The 21,824-nt window shown below is 33.5% G+C and overlaps 1 pseudogene across 1 annotated transcript in view; it reads right to left on the bottom strand.

The window, feature by feature from the left end:
* Window positions 1-1,238: 1,238 nt before the first annotated feature.
* Window positions 1,239-21,824, bottom strand: part of LOC308653172 (dnaJ homolog subfamily B member 6-like) — a 55,283-nt pseudogene continuing 34,697 nt past the window's right edge. The window contains exon 2 of the transcript in view: window positions 1,239-1,527. The product of the transcript in view is annotated as a dnaJ homolog subfamily B member 6-like (transcript). The remainder of the gene's footprint in view (window positions 1,528-21,824) is intronic.

Below are 21,824 nucleotides of genomic sequence, written 5' to 3'. Positions count from 1 at the left end.
AGTTTCTATAACAAATTTTCCTATATATTGATTATGTTTCCCTGAAAAACCCTGGCTAATACAGCATCTTTGGGAAACATTAATCTGTCTATAATAGCAATACACTACTTATTTTTCACAGTTTAACATCCTTGAAATAGGATAAATCTTAAAATCAGTGATGTGTCATATTCTAATTGGCAGCAATGTCCCTCTTGTTCTACATAATATAGTAATACATATTACCAGAAAATGTAAATCTATGGATTATAATAATTTATTTTATGCTACTCTGAATTATAATGGGAGCACAAAATCATGAGAAATCCTGAATAAAAGACAATTTTCCTTCTAGGAAAATTGAAAGCTGAAATAAATAACTCACAAAATAAATCTGAATTGACAATATATGTATACACATTTCAACTTTAATTTTAATCAAAGAAAATAATTTTTAAAAAACTAATTTTTTAAGGGGCTGGGGTTATATAGCTCAGCATTAGAGCACTTGCCTAGCACGTGTGAAGCAATAGATTCAATTCTCAGCACCACATTAAAATAAAAAAAGATATTGTGTCCAACTACCACTAAAAATTAATTTAAAAAAAAACTAATTTTTTCAACTACGAAAATGGCAAAGTACCAAATACATGGTATCCACCAGTTATGAGAGTAAAAGAGAATCGATCTGGAGATAAAAACACTTTTGGAAGCCAGTTTTTTAATGTTTCCTAACATTTAAAAGTCTTTAATTATTTTGACTCTAGGAATTCTTGCCACAAAAATATTCAAAGACTTGTGCAAAGACATGTACCTTTATTCCATGTGTATATGCATATGTATTACATATATCACTGCATCTATATTAAGAATATCTATATATTTCAAACTTCCACTTGCACCGCTACCTCCATTGCTGCTGCCTCTGATTCCACTGCTGCCAGACTGAGGTCACCTGGAGGTCTTCTTTCTGGGTGCTGCTGCCACAGAAGAAACCACTGTCCCAAATGCAACTGAAGCCAACACTGCTGCTGACCCCTGGAGTTGCCTGGTGTCACTTCCCCCACAGCTGCATTTGCAGCTGCCACTGCAGCCACTACTACTGCTTACCTGCTGCCTGCTGCTAACAACTACCACCACTACAGCTGCCATCATGCCCTAGAGGACTGCTTCGGGGAGACTTCAGGTTTGGTTGCATGTGTGCACCCATTTTGGAACACCAGCCAGGGCCGGGGGCTCAGGTACCAGCAGGTTTACTATCACAAGAGCTTCTGTCTGGGGACTCCAAATGGGATCTGCAGGTCCAGCGTGGGGTGTTTGTAGGTTTGGAGGAGCCTGGGGTCTTCCTGATGAGAGTGCTGGGAGCCCTTGTCTTGCTGCAGCATCTTGGGGTTGCTCCTTTGCATGAGTGTATCCCTGGTGGTCTCTATGTAGGTAGGAGCAGCATTGATATCTTGGGACTGCAGCATGACTGAGCCTGAGGTATCTGAGGCCCAGATCGGTGGGATAGAGACTGGGTTTGCGAGGGCTGATCTGGGATTGGTGATTCTGAAAGACATCAGAGACAGGGCTGAGACACCATTGAACATGGACAGAGATAGTTTGACTTTCCAGCAAGATTTATTTATTTTTTGATTCACTAATCTCTCTACCATATTTGGAACAGGATGTTTTTATGTATCAGTATGTAGAGGACAATGATTTACGAATGGTGTTTTGCATTTTTGTTGTATTCTTATGTATTTAATTTTTCTCTTTGTTTACATTCTTCCTCTCTCTTGTGTATTTTCTTTTCTCCAACCAACAGCCAGTTTCTCTCAGCTCCTCTTCCACTCTTCCTGTGAATTTTTACTTCTAGCTTCTCTCTTCCTCCCTCATGAATATTGCATACTACACTACCTCTGTTTTCTCTCATCCACCATCTGAAATTATAAATCTTTTAAACAAATTTTCTGTTTGTAGTATAGATAGTTATTGAAGTCATCATTTTGGTTTAATGCAAGAAAGCAGTAGACACCTTAGTGGGAGTTATCAGGTTTAATAAGGCTATATACTGTGTACACAGGGTGCTGTTGATATTGATCTCACAAGTAAAGGTGAGGTGCTAGAAACCTTCAGGGACACTATAGGTCTACAGGGTAGAATTTATCCTGCCTTAGATCCATATTTCTAGATAGGAAAACACACTAAAACATGAAAAAAACAAGGGAATAAAGTGCCCCCAAACTAACCAAGATGCTTCAACAACATCTGGTAATATAGTTGAAAAACATCTGAAAATATAGTAGAAAAATGTTCAAGAAGGAGTTCAGATTGTACATAGTTAAACTGATATGTGAAGTAAAGAATAGTATAAGGACTTAAATCAAAGAAAAAATACAGGAAGTGAAAGACCACTTCAATACAGAGTTAGAGATTGCAGCGGGGGTCGGGGTGGAGGAAGCAGAAAGAAATCCTAGAAGTGAAGAAATCAATAAACCAAATTATAATTTCAATAGAAAGTATCACCAACAGACTAGATCACTTGGAAGACAGAATCTTAGACAATGAAGACAAAATATAGAGAATATGGAAAGTAGAGTTGACCATGCAGACAAGATGGTAAAAAAAAAAAAAAAATCATGAGCAGAACATCTAAGAATTATGGGAAAAGATGCAAAGATCATATTTAAGAGTTATCAAAATAAATGAAAGAGCAGAGATACAAACCAAAGGAATGCATAATCTTTTCAATGATATAAAAGCAAAAATTTTCCCAAGACCAAACAATATGCTGTCTTAAAGAATGGAATGGAAAATGAAATACAAGAGGCTTACAGGACACTAAATGTACAAATTTGCAGCAGACTCACACCAAGACACATTATAATGAGAATGACAAATACACGGAATAAAGGTAAAATTTTATAGACTGTGAGAGAAAAAAATCAAATTACATATAGGGGGAAACCAACTCAGATCTCAACTGATTTCTCAACCCAGACCCTCAAAGCTAAGAGGCCCTGGCATAATATATTCCAAGCTCTGAAAGAAAATGGATGCCAACCAATAATTTTATATCCAGTAAAATTAAGTTTCATATTTAAAGATAAAATTAAAACATTCCATGATAAACAAAAATTTAAAGAATTCACAAGTAGAAAGCCTATACTACAGAGCATTTTCAACATAATATTCCATGAAGATGAAATGAAAAACACAAAATGAAAACCAGCAAAGGAAGGATCTACACTAAAGAGACATTCAACCAAATGAGAAACTAAGATAAATCAAAAACCAGAAATAAATCAGAATGACAGGGAATACAAATCATACCTCAATAATAACTGTAAATGTTAATGGCCTAAATTCATGAATCATAAGACATAGACTGGCAGATTAGATTAAAAATCATGACCAAACAATATACTGTCTTAAAGAGACTCACCTCATGGGCAAAGACATCCATAGTATAAAGGTGAAAGGATGGGAAAAAACTTATCACTCATATGAATTAAGTAAACAAAGCAGGGGTTTCTATTCTCATCTCAGATAAAGTAGAATTTAAATCAAAGTTAATCAGAAGAGACAAGACCATTTCATACATCTTAATGGAAGTATATATAAGCAGGACATAATAATTCTAAATATTTATGCCCCAAATAATGGAGCACCTAGGTACATCAAACAAATCCTTTTCAATTTCAAGAGTCAAATAGACCACAACACAATAATACTAAGTTACTTTAACACACCTCTCTCCCTACTGGACAGATCTTCCAAACAAAAACTAAACAAGAAAACTATAGAACTAAATAATACAAATAATAATTTAGACTTAACAGACATATATCAAATATTTCATCCATCAGTTAGCAAATATACTTTCTTCTCAGCATCACATGGCCCCTTCTCTAAACCAGACCATATCTTATGCTACAAAGCAACTCTTATTGAATACACATAGCAGAGACAATACCCTGCATTCTTTTTTTTTAAATTTTTATTGTTCAAAACATTACATAGTTCTTGATATATCATATTTCACACTTTGATTCAAGTGGGTTATGAACTCCCATTTTTACCCCGTATACAGATTGCAGAATCACATCAGTTACACTTCCATTGATTTACATATTGCCATACTAGTGTCTGTTGTATTCTGCTGCATTCTTTCAGACCACATAGAATAAAATTAGAAATCAATGATAAAATAAAAAATGGAAGCTACTGTAATGCATGGAGACTAAATAATACACTATTGAATAATGAATGGATAGTAGAAGAAATCAAGGATGAAATAAAAAAATTCTTAGAAATAAATGAGAACACTGATACAATATATCAAAATCTCTGGGACATAATGAAGGCAGTACTAAAAGTAAAGTTTATTGCATTGAGTACATTCATTATAAGAATAAAAAGTCAACAAATAAATTACCTAACACTACATCTCAAAGCCCTAAAAAAAGAAGAACAAATCAACAGCAGTAGCAGTAGAAGGCAGAAAATAATTAAATTCAGAGCACAAATCAATGAAAATGAAACAAAAGAAACAATTTAAAAATTGACAAAACAAAAAATTGTTTTTTGAAAAAAATAAATAAAATAGATAAACCCCTGTCTGTGCTAACAAAGAGAAAAAGAGAGAAAACTCAAATTACTAAAATACAAATGAAGAAGAAAATATTGCAATGGACACATCTGAAATAGAGAAGATAATTAGAAACTATTTTGAAAATTTATACTTTAATAAAATAGAAAATCTCAAAGACACTGACAAATTTCTAGAGACATATGACCTACCCAAACTGAATGAGGAGGTCATACATGCTTTAAACAGATCAATTTCAAGTAACGAAATAGAAAACACAATAAAAAACTTACCAACCAAGAAAAGCCCAGGATCAGATGGATTCTCAGCCAAATTCTACAAGACTTTCAAAGAAGAATGAACACCAATATGCCTCAAAGTATTCCATGAAATAGAAAAGGAGGGAATCCTTCCAAACTCATTCTATGAGGCTAATATCACCCTGATACCAAAACCAGACAAAGACACATCAAGAAAAGAAAAATTCATACCAATACCCCTGATGAACATAGATGCAAAAATTGTCAATAAAATTCTGACAAATCACATACAAAAACATATTTAAGAGATAGTGCACCATGATCAAGCAGGGTTCATCCCAGGGATGCAGGGTTCAGTCAACATACAGAAATCAATAAATGTAATTCATCATATTAATGGACTTAACAACAAGAATCATATGATCATCTCAAGAGAAGCAGAAAAAAAACATTTGACAAAATACAACACACCTTCATGTTCAAAACACTAAAAAATCTAGAAATATTAGAAACATTCCTCAGCATTGTAAAAGCTATACTACTAAACCCAAGGCCAGCATCATTCTAAATGGAGAAAAATTGAAAGCATTCTCACTAAAAACTGGAACCAAGAGGAGGATGTCCTCTTTCACCCCTTCTATTCAACATCATCCTTGAAATTCTAGCCAGAGCAATTAGATAAAAGAAAGAAATTAAAGGAATATAAACAGGTAAAGAAGAACTCAAACTATCATTATTCACTGATGTCATGATTCTATGTCTAGAAGATCTAAAAAATTTCACCAGAAAACTTCTAGAACTAATAAATGAATTCATCAAAGTAGCAGGATATAAAATCAATGCCCATAAATCAAACACATTCCTATACATTAGCAATGAATCCACTGAAAGAGAATTTAGGAAAACTACTCTATTCACAATACCCTCAAAAAAAATAAAATACCTGTGAATCAATCTAACAAAGTAGGTGAACTCTATCTACAATGAAACTACAGAACACTAAAGAAAGAAATTGAAGGAAACCTCAGAAGATGGAAAGATCTACCATGCTCCTGGATAGGCAGAATTAATATTGTCATAGTGGCCATACTACCAAAAACGTTATACAGATATAATACAATTCCTACTAAAATCCCAATGACATTATTCATAGAAAAAGAAAAGGCAATCATGAAATTGATTTGGAAAAATAAGAGACCCAGAATAGCTAAAGCAATCCTTAGCAAGAAGAGTGACAAAGGAGGCATCACAAAACCAGACCTTAAACTATACTACAGTAACAAAAAAAGGCATGGTATAGGCACCAAAATAGACTTGTAGACCAGTGGTACAGAATAGAGGACAAAGAGACAAACCCACATAAATATGATTATGTCATACTAGACAAAGGTGCCAAAAACATTCACTGGAGAAAAGATAGCCTATTTAGCAAATGGTGCTGGCAAAACTGGAAATTCATATGTAGCAAAATAAAATTAAACCTCCATCTCTCACCCTGCACAAAAGTCAACTCAAAATGAATCAAAGACTTAGGCACTAGAACAGAGACCCTGTGCCTAACAGAAGAAAAAATAGGCCCAAATCTTCACCACATCAGCTTAGAGTCTGATTTCCTTGACAAGACTTCTAAAGCACAAGAAGTAAAATCAAGAATCAATAAATGGGATGGATTCAAATTAAAAAGCTTCTTTTCAGCAAAGGAAACAATTAGTAACATGAGGAGAGAACCTAGAGATTAGGAGAAAATTTTTACCACATGCACCTCCAATAAAGCATCAATCTCTAGGATATATAAAAAACTCAAAAAACTTAACACCAAAAAGGCAAATAACCCAATCAATAAATGGGCTAAGGAACTAAACAGAAGAAGAAATACAATTGATCAACAAATATATGAAATGTGCTCAACATCTCTAGCAATTAGAGAAATGCAAATCAAAACTACTCTAAGATTTCATCTCACCTCTGTCAGAATGGCAATCATCAAGAATACAGGCATCAATAAATGTTGGTGAGGATGGTGAAAAAGGTACACTCATACATTGCTGGTGAGACTACAAATTGGTACAACACTCTGGAAAGCAGTATGGAGATTCCTCAGAAAACTTGGAATGGAAGCACCATTTGACCTAGCTATCCCACTCCTTGGTTTATACCCAAAGAACTTAAAATCAGCATACTACAATAATGCAGCCACATCAATGTTTATAGCAGCTCAGTTCATAAGAGCTAAACTGTGGAACATATGTGTCCCTCAATAGATGAATGGATAAAGAAAATGTGGTATATATACTCAATGGAATATTACTCAGCTTTGAAGAAGAGTAAAGTTATGGCATTTGCCAATAAATGGTTGGAGTTGGAGAATACTATGCTAAGCGAAATAAACCAATCCCCAAACACCAAAGGCCATATGTTTTCTCTAATATGCAGATGCTAATTCACAATAAGTCAGGGGGCACTAGGCAAGAATAGCATTACCTTAGATTAGGTAGAGAGAAGTGATGGGATAGAAGGAGAAGGGATGTGAAGATAAGAAAGATAGTAGAATGAAACAGACATGATTACTTTATGTATATATGTGACTGCATGACCAATATTATTCTATAAGATGTACCGTGAGAAAAATGAGAAATTATATCCCATCTATGTTTGATATATCAAAGTGCATAAATGCATTCTACTATTACGTATAACTAATTAAAACAAATAAAAATTTAAGAAAAAAGAATATATATCTCATATGTATATATAGATATATATAGAGAGATCTATATAGAGTTTGATGCAATCCTATTTTAAGAATGAACAATTTGAAACAAACTTGCTACTACCAATAACTTAAAAATACTGTCATATATATCTAAAAAGAACAAATAAAAATAAAAGACTTGCTTTCATCAAATTACAAAAAAAAGAATGCTGGTTAAATAAACATGAAGCATTCTCATAAAGAGCACTTATAAGGCCAAATACAGTGACACTATATGAGAATCTCTAATGAGATGCTTTTATGATTATGTCAAATGGATTCCATTGTCATGTAAAAGTATCAACCAATGGTGTTTTTTTTTAAATTTTTAAAAAGAAGAGAATTTCTAATGAGAGAAGAAAATATGCATGGCATATAAAATGAAATAATAGGTTATACAGTAGCAGGTATGGAAATTAAAAGAGGGAAAACAGTCAAGCATTTATATCCTTATTTCTCACCAGTTTAAGTGGCAGAGCTCTCTCTCTCTCTTTTTTTCTTTCAATGGCTAGTAAGTCCACCCATACTCTGAATATAGTACCATCCATTTTCTCAGAATCTGTTTTTCTTCATTATTCCCTCTATCTTCTGTTTTATTTGGTCTCCCACCTCTCATTCTCATCAGATTAAAAAATGCTAAAATCACTGCAATCCAATCTACACACCCAAACACACACAAGAATCACCAGTAAAGCCTGCTCACTCCAAGAACTGCATCATTTTTCTTTGGTTCTAGTCAAAATTTAACAATTTATTTTTTTTACCTACAAAATCTCTAGTCGCTCCTTGTCCTGTTTATTTTTCATCTCACTGCAATTAACACAGGGATCTATGCATTTATTCAGCCAATAGTTATTAGCATGAAAGTTATTTATGAATAAGGCAATATATCTGCACGAATCTTGAGAGACAGAAAATTTAAAAAGCAGATGCTGACTAGTAGGATGTGAAGAATTCAAGCAGGTTTTTGTGACAGAAAAATAACAGACTATGCATTTCAATATTCAGGGAAGGCTTCAATTCTTTTAAAACTTAGCAATATGAAATCTGTGGGAAGGGAATTTCAGGTAGACATAAGAAGCTGGTTACCTAAGCAAGAGAATGCTAAAAACTAGGAACCAGCCAGTACAAACTAGGAAACTGCTAGGTTGGGAACAATGCTGGAGTTATTGAAATAAATAAGTACAATATGGGGCTGGGGATGCGCTTGCCTGGCATGCGTGCGGCCTGGGTTCGATCCTCAGCACCACATACAAAGATGTTGTGTCCGCCGAGAAATAAAAAATAAATATTTAAAAAAATTCTCTCTCTCTCTCTCTCTCTCTCTCTCTCTCTCTCTCTCTCTCTCTAAAAAAAATAAGTACAATATGAGTGAAATATAATAAGAATGGAGAGAGAAGAGTAGAACATAGGATTATGAGGGTAAAAACTATGGGGATTTTCCATATCAGTATATTAGTGGTAAGAAATAGTGTTTTATATAAGGAAGTATATGCCATGACTATCTGATTCTTCTTTTAAAGGATTGGTTGTATGTGATATGAAAATGGATTGTGGTAGTGGCAAAAGTGGAGGCAGGAGACTTGCCAGGAATTTCCTGTAGGAGGTGGTATTTCTTCTGATGGTCTAAGTGATGAATGAGATAGAGAATTGGGTCCACAGAGGGCATGTTTAAGAGAAGTACTACCCTAGTCACTGAAATACAGAGATAAAACATACAGTCATGGCCCTAAACATTTTTCAAGCTAGTTGGGGTGGGGGTGGTGAATGACAGGGCTAAGGAAAATAGATGAAACTAGAGCAGCTGGAAGATAGAGGGAATAATGAAGGAGAACAGATTCAGTAGTCTTACCTAAGACATCTCCAGACTCTAACATTACCATGTTATTGAAATTGTTCTGGTAAATGCCACTAATAATATTTTAACCTGAAATCCAATTAAGAATTCTGAGTCTTTCCTCTCTGGACCCCTATACAGTTTCAGCACATGAAATCATTCCCTTTTTGTTTTATAACTCTAACATTTCTCTCAACTTCCTGTAGATGCTGCATATCCCTTAAATGTTGGGATTCTTTTCCTCAGACTCTTGTCTTTTTATTCTTTCCTTCAAACTTAAATATATTTGGGGTAAGTGCTTTCTGACTCATCTACTATTCTCACGTGGATGAGGACACCTTATTGGGGAGATCTGGTGTGTTGGGTGTGCATTCATAACCAGTGATGGCCTCCAGCCTAAAAGAATAATTGGCCAGTTGCTATTTGTTCCTTGAATTTTGCTCAAATGAATCTTCTTCATTTTATTGACTTGCTTCCTTTCTTGTCTTCTAGCCAACTTATACATTTTTTAGAGCCATGATTGTATCTTTTATCTCTGTACTTTTAGTGACTAGTATAACGTCTCAAACTTTATAAATGAAATTGTGTTGTAAATGAATGAAAAGGAGAATTCTTAGAAGATAAAACTAAGCCCCAGAAGTTTTAGTCAATTTTATCACTGTTAGTCATCAAATAAGTGAAGGGAAGGAAGGTTATGATTCCTTGGGTGATCCTTGCCTAGTTTTTTAACTAGTACTTTATAATTTTACCATGTTGATTACTCAGTAAACATTTTTAAAAATGGCACTCCCAATGAGGGAAAAGAAAAACTCAAAATAAGTATTACTAGCTGGGCACGGTGGCACTTGCCTATAATCCTAGCAACTCGGAAAGCTGAGACAGAAGGACGGAGAGTGTTCAAACCCAGCCTCAGCAACTTATTGAGACCCTAAGCAACTTAGCAAGACCCTATCTCTAATAAAATATTTTTTTTTTAAAAAAAGGGAATGTGGCTAAGTGGTTAAGCACTCCTAGGTTCAATCCCCAGTACCAAAAAAAAAAAAAGACAAAAAAATTACTAGAAATAATTACAAGTTTTTTAATAAAGGTTTTTTTTTTTTCAAATCATAGGCTAGAGCAAAATATTTATGTTGAACACAAACAGACATTATCTTGAAGGTCCATATCTATCGGACTTTATGCAGATGATTTTATAACTTGTAAAAACAAGTAATGATTAAACAAGTTATAATAATGTCATTATAATACACATAATTGCATCTATATTACCTTTGCATATTGAATATAATCAATCGATCAAACCCAATTAACTTCAAACATCCATCTCTACCCCATCTCTCCTTGAGTTGTCTTTCCTCATGTAAGTTTTTATGGACCTACTCTACTTATTTTAAACAACTGAGTGAAACATTACTTTCTGCATGCCTGAGTCTTCAGTATTTTTAATATAACTTCAATATATCATCACTGTCCAAATAATGTCCTTAGAGCCTCTTATTCCTTCTTGTAATTATGCGTGTGTGTGTGTGTGTGTGAGAGAGAGAGAGAGAGAGAGACAGAGAGACAGAGAGACAGATAAAGAAAATGTCTTCAGGTGTTTGTGTGACAAATCTGTGTACCCTAATATTTTTAAATTCCTTTAAAGTAGAAATTGTGCATTCCTTTTTGTAACTCTCCAGAGTTTCTACATCAGGTTTCATACACATAGATTTTTCTCAGCCATTAACTGAGATCCCTAGACGTGTTAAACATTGAAAATGTGGTAAAGTTTTCATTTTATATTTTATATTGGCTCATTTTGCATTAACCGAAGTCTTGACCAATAAAAATCAAATGAATTTATTGGTAAAAAGATGGAACTAGAGTTTTAGACTCTTATGTCATAGTGTGGTTCTGGTACTCCTACAGCACACAGTCTCTTCTATTAATTAGCTGAAGAAATAGCTGTTGTAGTCTCTGAAATAGCCTAGAATTATAAAATCGTATTAGTTTGAAATTGTAGGCATTTCTCTTAAAGTTATTCCAAGACCTCTTGATGGAGATGCACTTTAGAAATGATTAAATAGCAATGATTCATGATGGTCAAATAATATTTTAAAAGAATTAATGCTGCTTTAATTTTCCTCTATCAGAGCAGCACATTCTTTCTACATTATTTTTGAGATTGTACTTCTGACTCAGTGGTGATAATGATGATTACAATAGCAGAACCATATTATATTCTTTAGACCTTTATACATTTTTAGTACCTTTGTAAGTATTCCATTGATCTTTACCATATTCTAAAAAAGAACATATTAGTACATCTGGTTGGAATTTCAGTTACCTTTGAATTTTTGTAATATGGTTTACTTTCACAAAAGAAGTAATGGGAAAATAGTGTATATTTGACTGGGTATTGGGTTATTACAACGAATTAAGGCATAATCCCAGATTTTAAGAATTTGGTGGTATAGCAGAAGAATCAGTACAGAATAAGGAATAATAATGTGATGAGACATTATTTCAGGATTAAGAGATCAAATAAAATTTCATGGAAAAGGCAGCTTTGGAATTAGATCCTGAAATTCTAAGGTTGACATAGAGATGGCATGATGATGGGGTGCCAATATCATGGAATTTGTTCCTCTTGAACAAAACTTCCTTTGATACTTTCCCAAGTAAATCAACCAATATATGTTCTATTTAAATATTACCAAAGGTCTTATGTTTTAATTTTTTCTTATAAAAAAAAGTTGTCATTTCTTCTTCTAAGAGAATTTTTTGGATATTGATCATGTTTTTGGTTTGTTTATTGTTGTTACTATTTATTTAGATAGAAAACTGTCATTGGGGGAAATATTGATATAAAATTGAATAAAACTATCCTTTTTTTTGAAGACTTGCTAAGTCAACATAAAATAGGGTTGTACTATTCCATGTTCACCTCTTTACCTAAGTATAGTCATCTGGAGAGGAATACCCAAGGAGCAGTGATATTTCTGTCTCTGTTCTTACCTGTTTTAGTCTGGCACTCTATTTACCGTTCCCCTAGAATATATCAGACTCCTTTGAAGATATCTTGTTATCCATTTCCCTGACCCTATACTCATTACTATTGATTATTCCCTTTCAAAATACTCAGTATCAACAAAACTCCAGGCCCAAAGATCGCAATAGTTATTCAGTTTAGGCTGAGTTGACTGTGGCTTTGGTGTACATGTCTGTCTGTGAGGGATATGTTTGCTCATCTCTTTGGTTTGGCTGTTTAGGTTGTTTCTAAAGTCTTTACATATAAGTGTTCTACTATTTGAATATAAAATATATAAATGCTGAAGACTATGCACAGTTGTAATTGAGGTATTTTTTATATACATTCTTTAGTTGTTTTATATTATGCTAGTCAAATAGAAAAGAAATTCTTTTAGCTCACAGTTTTGCAGGCTAACAGTTGAAATAGAATGGCATAGGCTCTGACCAGTGTCCTCACTTGCTGTGTCACTCATGGAGGATGGCCTTCCTACTAGCAGGGTCCTGAGAAGGCACATGATATTACATGGCAAGAGAAGGGTAGCATGTGTGTCTATATCTGTGTCTGGTCTATCTCTCTTATTATGAAGCCACTAGGATTCACTCAAGTTTCTACTCTAATGACCTTCTCTAAACATAATCTCTTTTCAAAGACCCCCGTCTCTAAACACCATAGTCAAAGAAGCTTCCCACCCTCTTCATACCATTATTTATAAATGACTTTTAGACAATATTCCTGCATAAGTTTGGGGGAAGAAACAGTATTCAAATCATAGTAACTTCATATCAAATATCTAGAAGAGACTGAAGAGTATGTTTGCTATTTTTCTCAAAAGGATAATAACATGGTAAAAACTTTGGCATTTCAGCTGCAAAATTTCATTTAGAAAATGGGATTCCTAACCAGGCTAATCTAATCTTGACATTATCTGAAGAATGAATGTTTTAGACTGGGCTGCTTAAGGAAAATGTTTCCACTGGGTCTATTTATTGTACTTCATTGACTTTCTGCCTTACCAAGTCATTTGAAATCTAAATATCCAGAAGATCATTCTCTTCCCTAGAGGAAATATATATCATATCATAGTTCCTCTTTCATAATAAATTATTTGATTACAATTGTCAAGGCTGAACTATCTGGGCACTGAAACTACAATATTAACAATTTTGTTACCTACCAAATATGAAAAGACAACAAAATTTAAAATATTCTTTTAAGTGTAGGATTTCTACATTCTTTAAAACAATATATGTTCTGAAATTCGGCTTTGAGAAACAAATCAAATGATATGAATCAGAGTGATTTTGCTCTGTGGTCTTAAGTAACTAGAAATCATTATTTCTATTTAGTCACTTCAAAAGCTCATTTATAAGAAAGTTTTGTAATGGAAATTTACAGCCTACTTATGATGCAAAATACTTTAGCATCATATAAACTTGAGCTTGAAACCTAGCTCTACCATTTATTGTCTCTGCAATCTTTTGGGGGGAAGGGAGCAGTACCAGGCATTGAATTCAGGGGCACATGATTGCAGAGCCATATCCCCAGTCCTATTTTTTTTTGTATTTTATTTAGAGACAAGGTCTCACTGAGTTGCTTAGTGCCTCACTGTTGCAAAGGCTGGCTTTGAACTCGTGATCCCCCTGTCTTCAGCTCCTGGCCGCTGGGATTACAGGTGTGCACCACCACACTCTGCTCTGCAATCTTATTCAAGGTATTTAAACCATTTGAATTTTGGTTTCTTTGATCATAAAAAGAAAATAACTATTCCTAATTCACAAGGCTTTCATCTATGGAAGAAAGTCCATGCCTTCAATGTTGGAGTCTTGTGATAATTACTTTCCATATTCTGTTTTTTAACTGTAGTTGAGAAGGATATTTCTCTGCATTCTCTGGGGAAAACTCACATTGAGATTTTAGAGCCATGTTTCAGAAGGAAAATATAAGATGAGCATACGGGTTTTTTTTTAGAGAGAGAGAGAGAGAGAGAGAGGGATTTTTTTAATATTTATTTTATTTATTTTTTAGTTTTCGGTGGACACAACATCTTTATTTTTATTTTTATGTGGTGCTGAGGATAGAACCCAGTGCCCTGCGCATGCCAGGCGAGCGCACTACCACTTGAGCCACATCCCCAGCCAGAGCTTACATTTTTAATGAACTGTTTTCAACTATATCTTCTTGAGCTTTTGTACTCTGTGTCCTGCTTCATCCCCAGATGCTGTGGTCACTTGGTGCTAACTACTCACAATCCTTCCCCTCCCTGACAAACCTCAGTCAAGTATTAACTGATATGGGGTTATAAAAGTTCAGGCCCCTTGCCCTCGGGTGGAACCAACTCTGGCAGCCTTCATACTCCAGTAGTGTCCATGGAATTAAGCTGCAGCTAGAGCCCAGCTAAGAATACATCCTTATATACCTCCTTCTCTCATCCCATCCTGCCTCCATCAATATTTTTCTCTGGAGAACCCCCTCAGTAAATTCACTCACTGAAATCACTGTCTCAGGTTCTACTTAGGCATCCTTTTTTAAAAAATATGAAAATTTTATGTGTGAGCAGTGTGCTTCATTAGAAAATATAGACAGACCTGGCTTTGAATTCTAGTTTTATAACTTGGTGAATATATAATCTTGGGTAGATATATTAATCTCTCTGAGTTCCAGTTTATTTAGCTTAAAAGAGATAAAATATAGTCTACTGGGTTGTATGGAAATGAACGAAATTATACATGTATATAATATATGTTTATATATGTAAAATAATGCATGAATGTATGGATCTGTGTGTATGCTATATATGCTCATATATATTATGTATGCATGTATTTTATACACATGCACGCGCGCACACACACACATAGCATTCACCACTGATTTGGGCAGTATAAGACCCCACAAACATAAATTACTTTTCTTTGTATCTAATGCTTTCTATCTTCACTGCCTTGATCTCTCCCCTGATCCAGTTTTCACTGTTCTTTACTTTGTTTTCTTTAGCTTCTTTTCAGAGTCTTTTTCTAGATACCTTTTTTTCTGCTTCAGGAGCCAAGAAGCCTGTCATAAGAGCAGATTATGTAAACATATTATTTCTCTATAATAAGAGACTTCACAATGTAGAATGTTAAAAGTTGAGGACAATGAAGAAATAGCTATTACTGACGCATGAACTATAAACACCATATATATCAAACATAAAGTCATGAAATTGAGATTAAGAAAGTTTTGGGTCATGCAGGCAACTGGGAAACATTTGAAGCACAGACCAAAAGAGAATGCTTCTCTCTACTGGAGTCTACCTGCTCTGGGAGCTTTCTCAGTAGAACCTGGACTCTTTTCAACGGTTCAAATACAATAGGGACACAAAGTTCTCTGATAGTGAAAACTGGAAAAAAACAATTGCTTGTGGACCAACTTTTTCTGACATTAAGAAAGATAAAAATGACTCAACAAGAATTTCATTTAGAATGTGAATACAAAAAGGATGATATTAACAGCAAATAGAGTTCCAGGCCTTGATATCAAAAACAGCAAAGATATTGCATGCCCTGAAAAATTCAGGACTTAAATTCTTACATGAAACCAGAAATGCATGTTTTCTCAAGTAATTTTTTTGATTTTTAAGCACTTTCAACTAATTTTCCAGTGTTCCTGAGTGTCATTCTTGAAGAGCAGCAGAACTCTCAGCATCCTATACCATGTCATGTCAGCTCCTGGAGAAGCTTACTGGAGTCAGATTTCATCTTATCATGAGTAATTTCTCTAAGGAAACACAAAAGAATGCAGCATTAATTGAAAATGTCAGCAATTTTTAAATTGTAGAATTTTATTTTTTGTTTTATATGAATTTGAAAAACCACATTCATCTCCTCCAGTGGGTATGAGTTTAATTTGTAGCATTTTTCTCTAAAAATCTTAGAATATAACATTAAGGAAACTTGGTACTGAACTCTCTACCTCTATATTCTCAGAAGATGATGTATAATCAATCAACAAATATATGAAAAAATGTTCATCATCACTAGCAATTAGAGAAATGCAAATCAAAAACCATTCTAAGATTTCATCTCACTCCAGTCAGAATGACAACTATTATGAAGACAAACAACAATAAGTGTTGGCAAGGATATGGGGAGAAAAGGTACACTCATACACTGCTGGTGGGACTGCAAATTGGTGCAGCCAATATGGAAAGCAGTATGGAGATTTCTTGGAAAATTGCGAATGGAACCACCATTTGACCCAGCTATCCCTCTCCTCAGTCTATACCCAAAGGACTTAAAAACAGCATACTAGAGGGATACATTTTGAAAACTGCCTATTTCAAACATATTTATATAAAATAAAAATAAAGCAATATTCCAAACTCTGTAGCATATAATGTCAATAAAAATATTAACTCAATCTGGAAATGTCTCAAGACCTGTCCACTAGCTTCCTCTCTGAGAACCTGGGTTATCACCCCTCAGCTCTCCGCATTCAAAACCTTGGAAGACACCCTTCAATTATGCTTTTTAGCCAAGTACATTTGGGGTGAACAAAGAGAACTTCTGCACATACTGAAAATCATGAAAATTCGTGATTATTATGTTTCACTGACTCATTATTTATGGTTGATATTTCTTTATTTTTTTTAAGAATTATGTCTGCTCTGGATATTACAGTTATATCTTCTGGGCTTGCTCTTGGATTTTTCCTATTTTATGCAAGACTGTCAGTTCCAGTGTTCCTGAGTGTCATTCTTGATCTTTAAAAAAGGACTATTGAATTTCCAAACTAGATCAACTTTAGAACCAGTTTGAAATAACAGGTAAAAAATATAAATTTACAAAAATGTGTGTGTGTGTGTGTGTGTGTGTGTATTTACAAATCAAATTATAATAAATTTTTAATTCCTTCCATTCTATTCCTAGGAACTGGTACCACAACTCATAAATGTTTAAAGTCAGGGTTCCACAAAATCAACCGTCCACAGAAGCCATCAGATAAAAATGTATACAGGGAAAAAAAAAAACTGGAGATTTTACATAATCCTAAGATTATGTAAGGGAGAAAGATATTGTATGCTCTGAAAAATTCAGGACTTAAATTCTTACATGAAACCAGAAATGCATGTTTTCTCAAGTAATTTTTTTGATTTGTAAGCATTTTTAACTAATTTTATAAAATTTAAAATACAGCCTTTGTCAACACATCATTGAGCCAATTTTGCCTATATTCTACTAATTTTTGACTTCTCTTTTTATTAATCCAGTACGTTCAGTGATGGGCCTCAAGATTATTTGTACTGATGACCTGAACTGTAGCTCTCAGCTCAGTCCAATGTGTGACTATGATTTATGTACATGGGAAAGAAGCTCTTCATACCAAACCTCACTAACACAGTTTCTTTCCTACAACATCAAGAAGCACACAAAAATCCTAATGAACTACTACCTATTAGGTTTTTGAAGAGGGAATGACATAATGTGGACTACTAAATTATTTAATTCATGTTTTAAAATGCATTTTATTTCCCTGAATAAGCTATTAAAATAGAGAAGAAAACAGTTGAAATGTAATCAGGATAAAAGAGATGGAGAAAGGAAATAATACTAGGAGAAAATGATGGAAATAGGAAAGAAGGAAATAAAAATTGAACGAGTTAGGTAATTAGGGAGTTAAGGGGAAATATAATGGCTAAGAGTATTAGAAGTAAAAGGTACATCAGAGAAAAGTTCCAGAGACTCAATCATAGTTAAGAAAATGGCTCAAAGAAACATTTTTTTTTAAATTTAATCACTGAGCCATATTCCCAGCCCTTTTTATCTTTTATTTTGAGTCAGGGTCTCACCAAGTTGCTTAGGGTATTGCAAAACTGCTGAGACTGACTTTGAACTTGCAACCCGCCTGCCTCAGCCTCCCAAGCTGCTGGAATTACAGACCATGCCCTGCTTAAAGGCACAACTTGTGGCTCTGGTATTTATCAACCCCAGGACCTTGGCTTCTCTAAATCTGTTTCCTCATTAAGAAAATGAGGAAAATAATATACATTATAGTATTATTTTAAGAAATGAATCAGTTAAATATCTGTAAAGTGACTAAAACAATGTCTGATGTGCCATAAGCAATAAATAAATATTAAATATTATATTATTTTATCCAAGTACTAATTTTTGGTAAAGATATTTTTTACACTGGTAAATTTTTTGTGAACTTTTTTTAATTTTTAATTTTTATTTTTTTTATTTTATTGATTCTTTTTAGTTAATATATCACATTAGAATTCAATTGCAATTCATCCTGACATAATTATATAAGCATGAAATATATCTTATTCTAATTTAGTCCCCCTCCTTTCCCCATCCCCATGCTCCCTTCCATCTACGGAGCTTTCTGCCATAACCTGTAGTTGTTTTGGTTTGTTTTTCTTAATTAATTTCTTGTTGATGTACATGTTGGTTGGTAAGATTCACTGTGGTATATTCATACATGTACATAGAAAGTTATGTCAGATTCATTCCACTGTCTTTCCTTTTCCCATCTCACCTCCCTTCCCTCCATTCCCCTTTGTCTAATCCATTGAACTTCCTTTATATATATATATATATATATATATATATATATATATATATATATATATATCCCTCCAACTTATTTTGGTTAGCTTCCACATATCAGAGAAAATATTCAACCTGTGGTTTTCAAATTTTATTTTTAAAATGGAGCTCCCCTTCATTATAGCATTATGAAGATTTTTAAAAAATTGACAAAAGGATAATTAGTGTGTGTATATGTGGATATATTTTCACTTCTAAAAGTTTTGATTGACACATAATAACTGTATTTTATAGAGCACAGTGTGCTGTTTTGCTATATCAATATACTGTATAATGAACAAATTGAGGTCACAAGCACATCCACAGCAGGATAACTAGAATTAAAAATAATGTATTGTAGATGTGTTATTTAATTAATCTATCCTAAATTAATAATTGCAGTAGCTAGTGTCACTCTGCTTTGAACCTTGTCTTTTCTGCAGAATTAACTTCTATATTTAAATTCCCAAGCAAGTTTGAAATTCTTTTGAGTGGAGATTGTTTTGGTTTAGTTTGGGCTTTGGCTTTAAAAGAGCCTCAAACTGCCTGAACTTGATATATGCATGTCAGATGATCATCAAGTATCTTTTCTCTTTTGCAATTTTTATACTTCTTTTTGCTTAAACTCTGTCTCTTCCTGCTTATTATTACCATTTTGGATATAGTTCATAACATAGGAAGCAAAGAACTATAAAATCAAGTCTTTATTTTGCAATGTTTACTTTTTTTTTCTACCTACTAGACTATGCAGTTTTTGCAGAAGCATGCAATTTAGAATGATTAGTTTAATGGTTAATTACAAGTCTGACTTGGGCGGTCTGCTCTATTTCTGATGTTTTCTGACTCTGGAAAAGTTCAGATCACTGCTGAATGCCAACAGAGATTCGGCCTCTAAATGGCATTTGTAACAATAATAAAAGAGTTGTCAGAAACTTTTAAAAAGAATTATTTGAGTGAATTTGTCTTCTTTATAAAATAATTAAATTCTTTAATGAATTAATGTCTCCTTTGAGAATCTATATGAGCTCACCAGAAAACTTTCCCTTATCTATTTTTTATAAAATAACTTAATTTTCCAGTGCTATCATTTTTTTTCTCAGAAACATTCCTTTCTTATTCTTTAATTTCTAAATATGTGATTTTATAATAACATTTTATTTTTCTAAATGACCCTGTAGGGGTTTGTTTTGTTGTGCTTTCTTTTGTTTTGTTGCAGTTGAGTTGAAAATGATTGCTTCCTTTCTTTCTCCTTTCTTCACATTAACTTTCTTATTAATCCTAAAAGGATTCACTTCCACCACCTACCCAAATCAATGACCAGGCAATGGTTTGTGTTTCATAAGCAAAGTGCTATCCTTTTTAACTCTGTCTTCTATATTAAGATTGGCTCTCTTGCTTTTCCTTTTAGTTTTTGCCTTGTGATTTTATTAAGTTCATGATTCTAGGGTTGAGCTACTTACTTTGTCAGCTTAAGTTATACATAGGTGTCATGATAGTGTTCCCAAAGTACTAAGAAAAGCAGAAATTCAGGGACATGAGAGCCTGAAGAAAAAGAAAACTGACAGACTGACAACAGTGAGATTGGTTCTGGCAATGGTTGAGATAGTATTTTTTATTACTATCATCTTTACGTATTTCCATTCTTAGAGAATAATTTGGGAGGTAATTATAATTTTATACAGTTAGCATTATATGTTGTCACTTTCTAATAAATCACATATATCTAAGTAAACTAAAACAAAACTTTATATAATTAATTGGTAAATGAATTTTAAAGAGAAAATTATTTTATTGCTGTCTACTTCAGCCATATTGCCAACTTTCAAATGCATCCTTATATTCTCTTGCACGCATATGAGTGTGCACATACACATCATATTTTATGTCATATGTGCATATGTATATATAATCCATCCTTATTTTCTTATGTATTTTATTTTTGTAAATAAGACTACTTGTTCAAATTTTTTGTGACCCTCAATACTTGTAGTCGTTTTGTGGTCATCCATGAATAAATATGCACAGAGGGGAAAATTTTTTAATTGGCCCCATGCAAGATTCCCACATTCGAGATCAACCAATGTGCTTTAGCTCTCCCATTTTCAGTGTGTTAGTGGTACATTTTTCTCATTATTGCATTTTTTTTGTTGGTTCTTTCTCTGTTTCAATGTCCTCCAAACATAGTGCTAAAATGCTGTCTAGAATTCAGAGGTAAAAGAAAGTTGGGCTGTGCCTTGTAAAGAAAATAATTATGTTAGATATACTTCATTCAGATATGAGATATAGTGCTATTTATTGTGAATTTAATGATAATGAATTAACAATATGTTACTTAGGGTGTCAATAATCAGAAACGCACAAAATCAAGTAATGTCCTGATCTTTTGACAAAAATATGGTCATAGATTTGCTGTAAACTGACCCTGTTTGTCCCCTAAGAGCAATAATTCATTATTCATTAATTCATTGTTTATGGTGGCTTTATAAAACATCACAAATAAGGAGATTAGACTATATATACCTTATTGAGTTTTGAATATGTAATTACATATATACTTGCCCCCCACACACACACACATTTACCATTATTTAGTTCTTCATGTATTCAACCAAAGTTAGAGGAAAACAGCTTATTGGGATATGCAGTTTAAAAAAAATAAAACTTCACAGTTTTGATTCAATCAGCTAACAAAGGTTGCCAGACATCATTTGTGAAAAAGCAATTCTAGCAATGGAATCAATCTTTTATTTCAGTAATAAATCCTTTTCTGGGAATTAAACAGACTCCAACACTTTTCATCATGTACCAGGGGCCTCTTGTTCCTATTATTGCAGTCAT

Source organism: Spermophilus citellus (assembly GCF_964194105.1).
Source record: "Spermophilus citellus genome assembly, chromosome: 1".
NCBI lineage: Eukaryota > Metazoa > Chordata > Mammalia > Rodentia > Sciuridae > Spermophilus > Spermophilus citellus.
This window is presented reverse-complemented; position numbering and strand designations above follow the sequence as displayed.